Source organism: Macrobrachium rosenbergii, chromosome 42 (genome assembly GCF_040412425.1).
Source record: "Macrobrachium rosenbergii isolate ZJJX-2024 chromosome 42, ASM4041242v1, whole genome shotgun sequence".
NCBI lineage: Eukaryota > Metazoa > Arthropoda > Malacostraca > Decapoda > Palaemonidae > Macrobrachium > Macrobrachium rosenbergii.
Window position 1 is genome coordinate 50,128,890 of NC_089782.1, and position 10,000 is coordinate 50,138,889.

The window sequence follows — 10,000 nt, forward strand, 5'->3', positions numbered from 1 at the left end:
CCATTCATTTTTTTCTACGTTTTTATTCCTTCCCTTTTTCCTGTTCGTTAGAGACTTGCCGTGCCTTTCCTTTAAATAATTATCACAGCCAGTACAAGTTCTTTACCAATACTTTATCCCCTTTTTCAATTTTTGGGACTTCTTTCCTTTTCCTCACGCGTAGAGTGAAGTCAGATAACTTGCAGTCAGTCAGTCAACGCTCATGCATGAATGAAGAGCTATAGTTTCAAGTTTCCAGTTTTTTTTTTTATTTATTTTCCATACTTCAATATCTTTTTTAGTGTCTTTTAATTGCTTTAAGTTTGCAAAAAAATTCCCTGAAATTTTTAAGTTTGTGCTTTTATTTATGAATAATTTTCTGATTTTAATAAATTTGTCTTTCGTCTAAGGAAGAGTAATGTATTACGTTTTGTATATTGTTATCTTTTTATTGCTAATAAAATATTTTTCGACCTTTTTTAATTTGATCCATTTTGTGAAAGAAATATAGTCCTGCTTTTATAGAATTCAGTCTTCCATTTTTAAGATTTTTTCCTGATTTTCATTAACCTGTTACATCAAACTTCATGAAGTTTCTTTTTTACCCTTATACAGTTTTCGTCGTTATTAACAATATCAGACAACAAAGTGTGGTACGCCCCATCTTAGTAAACATTATCATTGGTCTCTGATAAGTGAGCCGTAAAAAAAGAATGTTTCAAATATTTAATTTTAGTCGCCTTCCTTACTGTTAATCCTTTCATGAATACATATGGTCACAAGAGATCAACGAATGTTTTTTCCTTAAATAGTTTCAGATTCATATGGTTAACTTAATAATATTTTTTTTCCTTTACTTTCAGAAAACGAAAGGTCCTTGAAGGTAAGTTTTTATGTATTTTTTTTTTTATTTAATTCATGTTTTTCTTATTCAGTGATTTATGAAAATGTATCAAATAGCATAAAATACTTATGTGGAAATTTTTTAGATCACCGTTGCCCCCTTTATACTAAAGGAAGTTCATTTACTCATTCATTTTTTCATGTTTGTAATGCGTATACGCGTGCATTTTCTCAATAATCTCCTTTTTCCTCGCGCTTTGAAGTATGTTGCTGCTGTTGTTTTTGGTATTTATATCGCTGATAACGGAAGTATAAAACTTTATGGCAACTAGAGAAATGTTATCAGGCTACGTGAAAGACAAGAATGGAAAATTATTTGTTCAGACGGATGGTCAAAGAATGGAAGTCTGGCGTTCGGTAGATATGAGTAAATATAACAGAAGATAAAAGGAGAGGAGAGATGAATCACTTAAGCGAAGCTGAAATTAGGATAGGAATTCTACAACAGGTTGAGGTAAGAATATGCAGATGAAAGACTGAATTGTGGCAGTAATTGAGGAACATTCTGTACGTATTGCATATGGAGGCATAAGCCTTGAAAGTGATTATGCAAAAACTATGACGAAGATGTAAAAAAGAAAAGCGCAGTTAAAAGAAGTGGACCAGAATGTTTTGAGTTGGGTTGGTCATAAGGAGAGAGATCAAAGCCAGTAAGTTGGTGAAAGAACGTATAAATTTGAGGGGTATAAATGTGAGAAGTATAAAGAGATCAACTCACGTGCCGGCTAACTGGTAGCATTAGGTGCTGGAATGGAAAATTCCTAGTAACCAAGTTGAAAGAGAGCAGATTTAAGACTGAGGTATGTTGGCGGGCGCCGTGTTTTCTGAGGAGATATTTCTAGTGGTCCATAAGTATGGCTAAACGAAATGGACGAATTTTTGAGAACTTTCCTCTAGAGGTTTTTCATACATGATTCAGGAAATGAATGATGATATTTCTTGTATATATATATATATATATATATATATATATATATATATATATATATATATATATATATATATATATATATATATATATATATATGTATATATATGTGTAATGGGTGTCGTTGAATTTTACAGTACAAAAAGTATATCCTAGTTTAACCAGACCACTGAGCTGATTAACAGCTCTCCTAGGGCTGGCCCGAAGGATTAGATTTATTTTACGTGGCTAAGAACCAACTGGTTACCTGGCAACGGGACCTACAGCTTATTGTGGAATCCGAACCACATTATGACGAGAAATGAATTTCTATCACCAGAAATAAATTCCTCTAATTCTTCATTGGCCGCTTGGAGAGTCGAACACTGGGCCAAGGTTAGTGAAACACTTTAATGTTTGTCTGTAAAATCTGTACTCATACTGTATACCATGTTGTTCAAAATGCTGGTTTTTCTAGGCAAATGATTACGTACTACATGGTAATCCCCATACGCCAAAACAAAAATGTACAAAAATCTGGCAAATCTCATTCACAATAGGAAAACAAACATTCATTATGAAGGTCATCCTATTAGTCAGAATTTGAGCTGTATGTGAACGTCCAGCCGAGAGAAATGTCGAGAGCTTTCGCCAACTCCATCTTTCTGTCGACCATAGACAGCCGAAAATTGTGTTGTTGCCTTTACAATTGCAAATTGCTACCTTCGCCTCCGTGTGTACGAGGCAATAGAAGTAATTGAATCGCCCTCCCTCCCTCCCCTCCCTCCCCTCCCTCCCCCCCACTAAGCAACCGCTTCTCACCCTCTGACCACCTCCCCCCCCCACCCCACCCCTACCTCGCCCTATTTTTATGGCCTGTCAACTTTGAGAGAGAGAGAGAGCTAGGCAGATCTTTGTTATCTGAATTTAGTTGTGTACCTAGTTGTTAAGGCTCGGTCCTGCTGCCATTTCTGGTGTGATATGTCGAAGAGAGATTTCTCTCTCTCTCTCTCTCTCTCTCTCTCTCTCTCTCTCTCTCTCTCTCTCTCTCTCTCTCTCTCATATATATATATATATATATATATAGAGAGAGAGAGAGAGAGAGAGAGAGAGAGAGAGAGAGAGAGAGAGAGGGAGAGAGATTCCTCTTCGACATATCACACCAAAAATGGCAGCAGGACCGAGACTTAACAACTAGGTACACAACTAAATTCAGATACAAAGATCTCTCCCTCTCTCAAAGTTGACAGGCCATAAAAATAGGGCGAGGTAGGGGTGAGGTGGTCAGAGGGTGAGAAGCCGTTGCTTAGGGGGGAGGGAGGGAGGGAGATTCAAATATATATATATATATATATATATATATATATATATATATATATATATATATATATATATATATATATATATATATATATATATATATATATATATATATATATATATATATATATATGTGTGTGTGTGTGTATATATGGTGGAAATGAACACATGGAAACGTGTTTCATAGAAATAAATTCTGACTCACCACGGGACCGAACCTCGGTCTTTCGAGTGAGAGTCCTGGGCACTGTGTCCGAATTGCTAATTCCCTGGACTGTCACTCGAAACGACCGGGGTTCGGTCCCGTGGTGAGTCAGAAATTTATTTCCGTTAAACACTTTTCCATGCGTTCATTTGCATCACATCTCACAGTGAAATGGGTGAGTCGAATGACATGTTAGCAATTCGAACGCTGATGGGTCGGGGAGTTGGGTAAAATCCTCTGGGATGGTAGGCCCTAGCAGTCTGCCCGGGAAAATCCTTAGGTACCCAGTACTTAGGTTCCAATCCTTTTATGACCTTTGTGCCCGAATTGCAAATGCCCTGGTCTGTTACTCGAAAAACCGGAGTTCGGTCCCTGGGTGAGTTAGAAATTTATAATATTATATATATATATATATATATATATATATATATATATATATATATATATATATATATATATATATATATATATATATAATGCAATTTTAGCAATTTTACTTTGCTGTTTTAATGCCATTATTTATCTTATTTTATTTTATTGTTTGTTATTTTACATATCTAATTACATATTATGACTGCGAAGAGAAACGCAGTTAATAAGGTAGTTTTCAGATAATATAAAAAGGGTAATTAAACATAAAGTGACACATAAAATTTCAAATGTCTGTAAAATTTAAAATGATAAAAATTGTAAGATAACAATATGTAAACTGACAGAAGTTGATGTACAACTACAGAACTGCTATGTAATAGTAAAATACTAATCGACAGTAATGTAAAATGAGTTGCGCTCCACCCAAGAGGGACAAGCAAGTCGCAAGGAGATATTAAGCTTTAGTCCAATAATCCTTTCCGAGTTACTCCGTTTAAAACCCTCTTAACTTTTCGCTTAATGCCGCACAAATAGTCCATCGTAAATAGCGCATTCGGGGGACGTTTTCTAATTCTGCTGACTTTCCCTCTATAGTTGGATCAGAGTAATGCACGCTTTTTTTTATTTATACGAAAGACTTATGAAAACGTTCCTATGTTTTCTTAAGTCTCTCATTTGCTCTCTCAGTCTTGCGTTGCGTTTTTGCAACACTGGAATTACTACGATATTTCGTGGTGTAAATGATAAATCGTTTTCGTAGGAGCTTGTATCATTTACTTCGACCATCAATTTTGTGATGTTAGGAGCAAAGTATGATTTATGTGCAACCACTTTATTTCTTTCTTCTTGGGTAAGTGTTCTCATTTATTTGCCAGAATTCCATTTCATTAATGGAGTGGGAGGAAAACCAACGATAGTTCTAACTTTCTCCATTGCAAGATTTTTCCACTGTGTATTATCATTTTTGTTTTTGCCGAAAGCACTTTGGTAATTGAAGGTGAGAATACCTGGCTTGAATATCTCACCTTCTGAGGTTCAAGTCCGTAATTTCGGCTAAGAATAACAGATACATAAAACGAAGAGGTGCATTTCGAAGCAAACGTATTATTTTAAGTAAAAATAATATTCCAACTGAACGCTGCTTTTCAGATGATAAAAAGCAAACGTTAGCTGGTTATTTATTCAATAATCCTTTTAACTTACTGGTGGTTAATTTTGTTCATGCTATGTTTAGAGGCTTTTGTTTTCCTATATTGTTGATAACGAGTTCTTGGTACAGGTATTTAGTCGAAGCTTGCGTGTGTGTGTGTGTGGGGGGGAGATGTTTGTATATATATATATATATATTATATATATATATATATATATATATATATATATATATATATATATATATATAGAGAGAGAGAGAGAGAGAGAGAGAGAGAGAGAGAGAGAGAGAGAGAGAGAAGGGGGTGATTTGTGCATTTGGGTCAACTGATTTGACTGAGAACGAACTCTTGATGAAATTTCAAATCTTCCGCCATTTATAAAGAGTGTGAGGAAAAAAATTGCATCACTTCAAAGACAGAAATATAGTAAGGCCGAGAGAGAGAGAGAGAGAGAGAGAGAGAGAGAGAGAGAGAGCCGAACTTAATATTGCCAAGTTTTCTATTTCCCCGTTACGAATCCAGCCATTAACCTGTCTCTCCGGTAAAAGCGTCCATAGATTTTCCTTTTCTTCTCCCCGTATTGGAATACCATACATTTTAGGTCTGAGAATGAATGTTGATGTTTTCCTGCTCGAAATGGGTGTGTCTGTAATTCTGGAATTTGCTTCTTTGTTTTTTTCTAAGTTTTATTCCTTACGGGTTGATTCTAAACATGACTGCGCATATGTTATTGTCGTTCATACTGTTGAGATTTCATTTGATTTCTTTTATTCTAACTGCAAAATTTTCGGTTAACAGAATATCTTTTACTATACTAATATAGAAATATGTTACAGTAATAAATTCTTGTGTATTTTTATACGCTAAGTTTTTGATGCTTTGAACATTGCAAAAGACTGATATTGTGCCTTCATTTTGTGAATTGTTGACGAATTGGAGATATGTCGTATTAGGATAAATAAATAAATTATACGCATATTAACCACGGCCGTTTGATGATGCAAGTACTGCCAACTTGTGAACATAGTAGAATAAGAAATAAGTCTTCCGTGTCCAAGTCGGTAGTGTGAACAGGACGTCTGTTTGAGTCTCCCCTTGGTGAAAAAAAAAAAGGCACGGATAAAGAAAAAATAAAGCGAAAAGGAAAGTACAACGAAATATGTTGTCGTTCCAGGGATTAGTATTCATCTTACTGGAATTCTTTTGACTCACATTAAAATCAGCCTCTGGTGAGCCGTAAGGGAGATAAAACCCCATCCCTGGAACGCCCTCTCACCGCCCCCCTTCCCCCAGCCTTCCCCTTCTTGAGAGTAACCGCTACAGAATTCCAGTGACTGGAAATATTTGAAAAGAATTCCCTGTAGTGGGGTGCCATGGTACCCAGTCAGTTCAAGTTGATGCAAAAGTTTGTTTTTGTGTTTGAGCTTGATGTTATGAGTGTTTAGAATAATTTTAGTCCGAGTGTCAGGCCAGCAGACCATTATTGTAATTTCTGTGGGCTCCGATCTAAAATGTACATTCTGAATTATATTAATTTTTTTTTTCACAGATCATTATTGTTCCCAAAGTGGGTTAAAGCACAATTGTATAGAAATATTTTTTAATAACTTGTTAAGAAGTAACAGAAATGCAAAAATTTATTATTCATGAATTGTGATATGTACAAATCCAAAATTGCCGCCATTTTTTTCTTATTTTTTATGTCAAATTTAAGTTTTGTATCTCTCAGAAAGCTGGCATTGCTTTGATTATTAACTGTCTTTTTCTCTCTCCGGAAACTCGTACCTCTGTTCTTTGCACTTGATCACCAGAGCTATGCAAGATGGGTGCCAATTTTCATACGAGACTTGGAAACCCTTCCTGACAGCATCAAAAAAGAGTTTGAGAAAGGACACTGGGAAATCACTCGAAGCAATCGGCGTTTTTCATCACTACCTATACATCAAGCACATGAGCAAGCAAACAAGAGGGTGAAGGGAGTAGGTGGTGTGATTGGTCTGACTGAGAACCCTGCAATGCTGGAACGCTGGATTGTGACTGCTCCGGAAATCAGTCTTGTACTTGAAGAGGCCAGTGAGGATCTGGTAACATTAGACAACAAAGTTTATGAGTCTGCAGCTGCTGCATTGTCAGTCAGCAACATCGAAGCGTTAGGACAAGAACAGTATGATAACTTTCAGGATCATGTGCTTCACTCAAACAAAACGCCTCTGGCAGCACCAATCAATCGGAATAGCTTGATGTTTTACCTTGAGAAAAAAATCATCAAGAAAGACCGCTAATAAGTTAGAAGTGCAACACTTCAGACGTCGTGCAGAGCTATTTGGGCAAACTTGCCTTGTTTTGAACAGCTGTGGTGGGAATTTGGAAGAGTTCTTTCGTCGTGAATCTTCTCCATACCCACCTGCGTTGTCGTGTGATGGGTCCCTCAACTCTTGCACTAAGTCACACCTGTTAGTCAATATCATGGAAGCAACATCTGTCCGTGAGAAGCTAGTTGTATCAGATGCTTATGACTTCATCATCAGTGATGGTGGAACATTGATCCGCTCCCTCCCTGGTACAGCTGTACATGGCAAAACCTTTGATGTCTATTTCGAAAAGGTTTTCTGTCCAAGAGTTCACCATGATCTGAAGCGATCAAACATGGTAGGCAGTGCATGGGACCAATGCCATCCACTGACAATTAAAGGAGCTACAAGGGGAAAACGAGGAACTGGTACTCGTCAACGAGTATCCGGTTGTACAAAAGTCCTAGGTAACTGGCCAAAATTTCTGGCAAACACCGAAAATCAGAAAGAACTGTTTTCATATCTGTCCAGATAGATCACAGAAGAACAGTTCCCAGCTGAGAAAGATGTCTACATCACTGCAGGTAGTGAAGTCAGTCATGTTAGAAGCATTTCACAAGTGCAACAGTGTAACCACGAGGAAGCAGACACGTATCCTAGTACATCTTCTGCATGCCCTTAAAACATCTTCAGTTGGAATGATGCACACAGGAGACAGATGTTGTAGTAATCCTTTTCAGCAATTTCCACCATATTCAGACGCATAATCCGTCTGCATCAATTTGGATTTCTTTCAGATCAGGAAAGGCAATCAAAATAGTTTCCCTCAATGCATAGCCACAAATCTGGGTCCAACTGGTTGTAAAGCTCTCGCTTTCTTCCATGCATTCGCTGGATCAGACAGCACATCTTCCTTTAAATTCAAGGGAAAGCGATAATGTTTCAAGTTGATGCAAGAATTACCCTTCATTATGGAAGAGTTTGCAGTAATTCATGACAGTCCATTTGAAGCATCAAAACGACTGAAAGAAGTGGCGGCAAACTTTGTCTGTAGGCTCTCCTCCAGTGAGTCAAAAGAGGAAAGTGACGTTGATCGCCTCCGAATGAAGTTGTTTTCTCATAAAACCAGAGATGTAGAGAGAATTCCCCTACTTGCGACGCTCTGAATCTACGTATCATGAGAAGTGTCTACCAAACAAGTATATGGACAACAGCCCATTTGTCCATGATACCTGTCCGCAAGCCATGGGTGGAAAGAAGAGAACGGTATGCTGCTTACAGTGCGGACCCTTTTGACCCTTGCAAAGGATGTTTTCCTTCTGGATGTTAAGTGCTCTTGCACAAACCAATACTCTCATTGCAAATGAATGAAGGCCAAATTCAAGTGCACCCGTCTTTTCAGAGCAAGTGCAAGAAATAGCTTCGGTTTGATAGAAAAGCACACACTTGATCAACTCTTGCAGGTTCAAAACTTTGAATGTAACATCTGAATTGATCTCTTTTTTGTTTTTTTTTTTTTTGTTCAGTAAGCCATTTTCGCACGAAATCATATTGATATGGGATTGTTCTTAGCTAAAATCTGATGACTTTTTTTATCATCTTTTCTTTGCCATTAGTGTTGTTGGCAGTTTCTTTTATTACTCTCCTTACAGTTATAACTGGATTGCTCTGACACTAAATACGGAAATTCTGTGGAGCAGCCCATGTATGGCTCAAAATATCTCAGATTCCTATAGTCCTACATTTAAATTAGACTGATATTCTGTGGACTGGTCCCTCATCTGTTTAGAATATAATTGTCAATTTTTCATTACTCTGTGAATGTATTAAATTTATGCCTGATATCCAAGTAAACACTCCTGATTGCCAATGTGCCTCTAATCTACCGGACCTTGGTCTTTTTTTTTTTTTTTTTTTTTTTTTTTTTTTTTTTTTTTTTTTTTTTTTTACAAATGTGCCTGTATCTGACAGTGTCATTTTAATGTTCCAAACAAATAATCAGCAAGTTGCCCCTTGTGATTCTAAATCCATTAATGTCTCATGTGTTTAAATCTGATCTTTCAATCAGCAGTTATAACAATTGTCATATTTTATTAAATGTGCTCCTATGAGCTACCGGACCTGAACTTTGGTCCGGTGTTTTGCATATATGTTCCTGCATCTAAGATAATAGCTTCCTAATGTTAAAAAATAATAAGCTACTAGTTGCCCTTATGACCCTGAATCCACTGATGTCTCATATGCCTAAATCACGACCATTCTATCAGAAGTGTCATTAATTTTCTTATTATACGAAATATACAGCTGTGAGCTACCGGACCTGTGGTCCAGTTTTTTTGTATGTAAATGTGCCGGTATCTGAGAAAATATAATTTTAATATTTGAAACTAATAAAATACAAGATGCTCCTTGTGATTCCGTATTCATTGATGCCTTATATGTTCAAATGGATCAAAGGTTACCATTTTTTTTTTCATATCTTACATTTGCCGGGGGAAGGGGGGGTTATTTTTGCTCCCCACCAGAAACCTTATTTGGGGTCTCTATGCTTAACACTCGGACTAAAATTGCTCTATAGATTCTAAACTTCAAATCGGTACCAAAAGATAAACTTCTGCATCAACTTGAAGTGAAAGTGAAAAATTACATACGCTGGTTACCCGACTACTAGGGTCTCCCTCCTTCCCAACCCCAATCGCCTGGCATTTTTCCTTATTGCATTCTCCCTGACGCCATTCCTGGGATGATGGAATGGAAGGTGAGGCCTAGGTAAATAAGGAGGGATGAGAGCTGTGGCGTCTTACCCTTCCCCCTACCTCCCCCTTCCCTTTCCCCTCTTAAGAAGCAGGTAGATGAAGGCAGTTGGGGAGGG

The 10,000-nt window shown here is 37.1% G+C and overlaps 1 protein-coding gene across 2 annotated transcripts in view; it reads left to right on the plus strand.

The window, feature by feature from the left end:
• Positions 1-10,000, plus strand: part of LOC136828417 (nephrin-like) — a 1,390,497-nt gene that overhangs the window by 835,168 nt on the left and 545,329 nt on the right. For both annotated transcript variants that reach the window (XM_067086456.1, XM_067086455.1), the window contains one exon: positions 843-862. The gene's annotated coding sequence lies outside the window, so the exon portion shown is untranslated. The remainder of the gene's footprint in view (positions 1-842; positions 863-10,000) is intronic.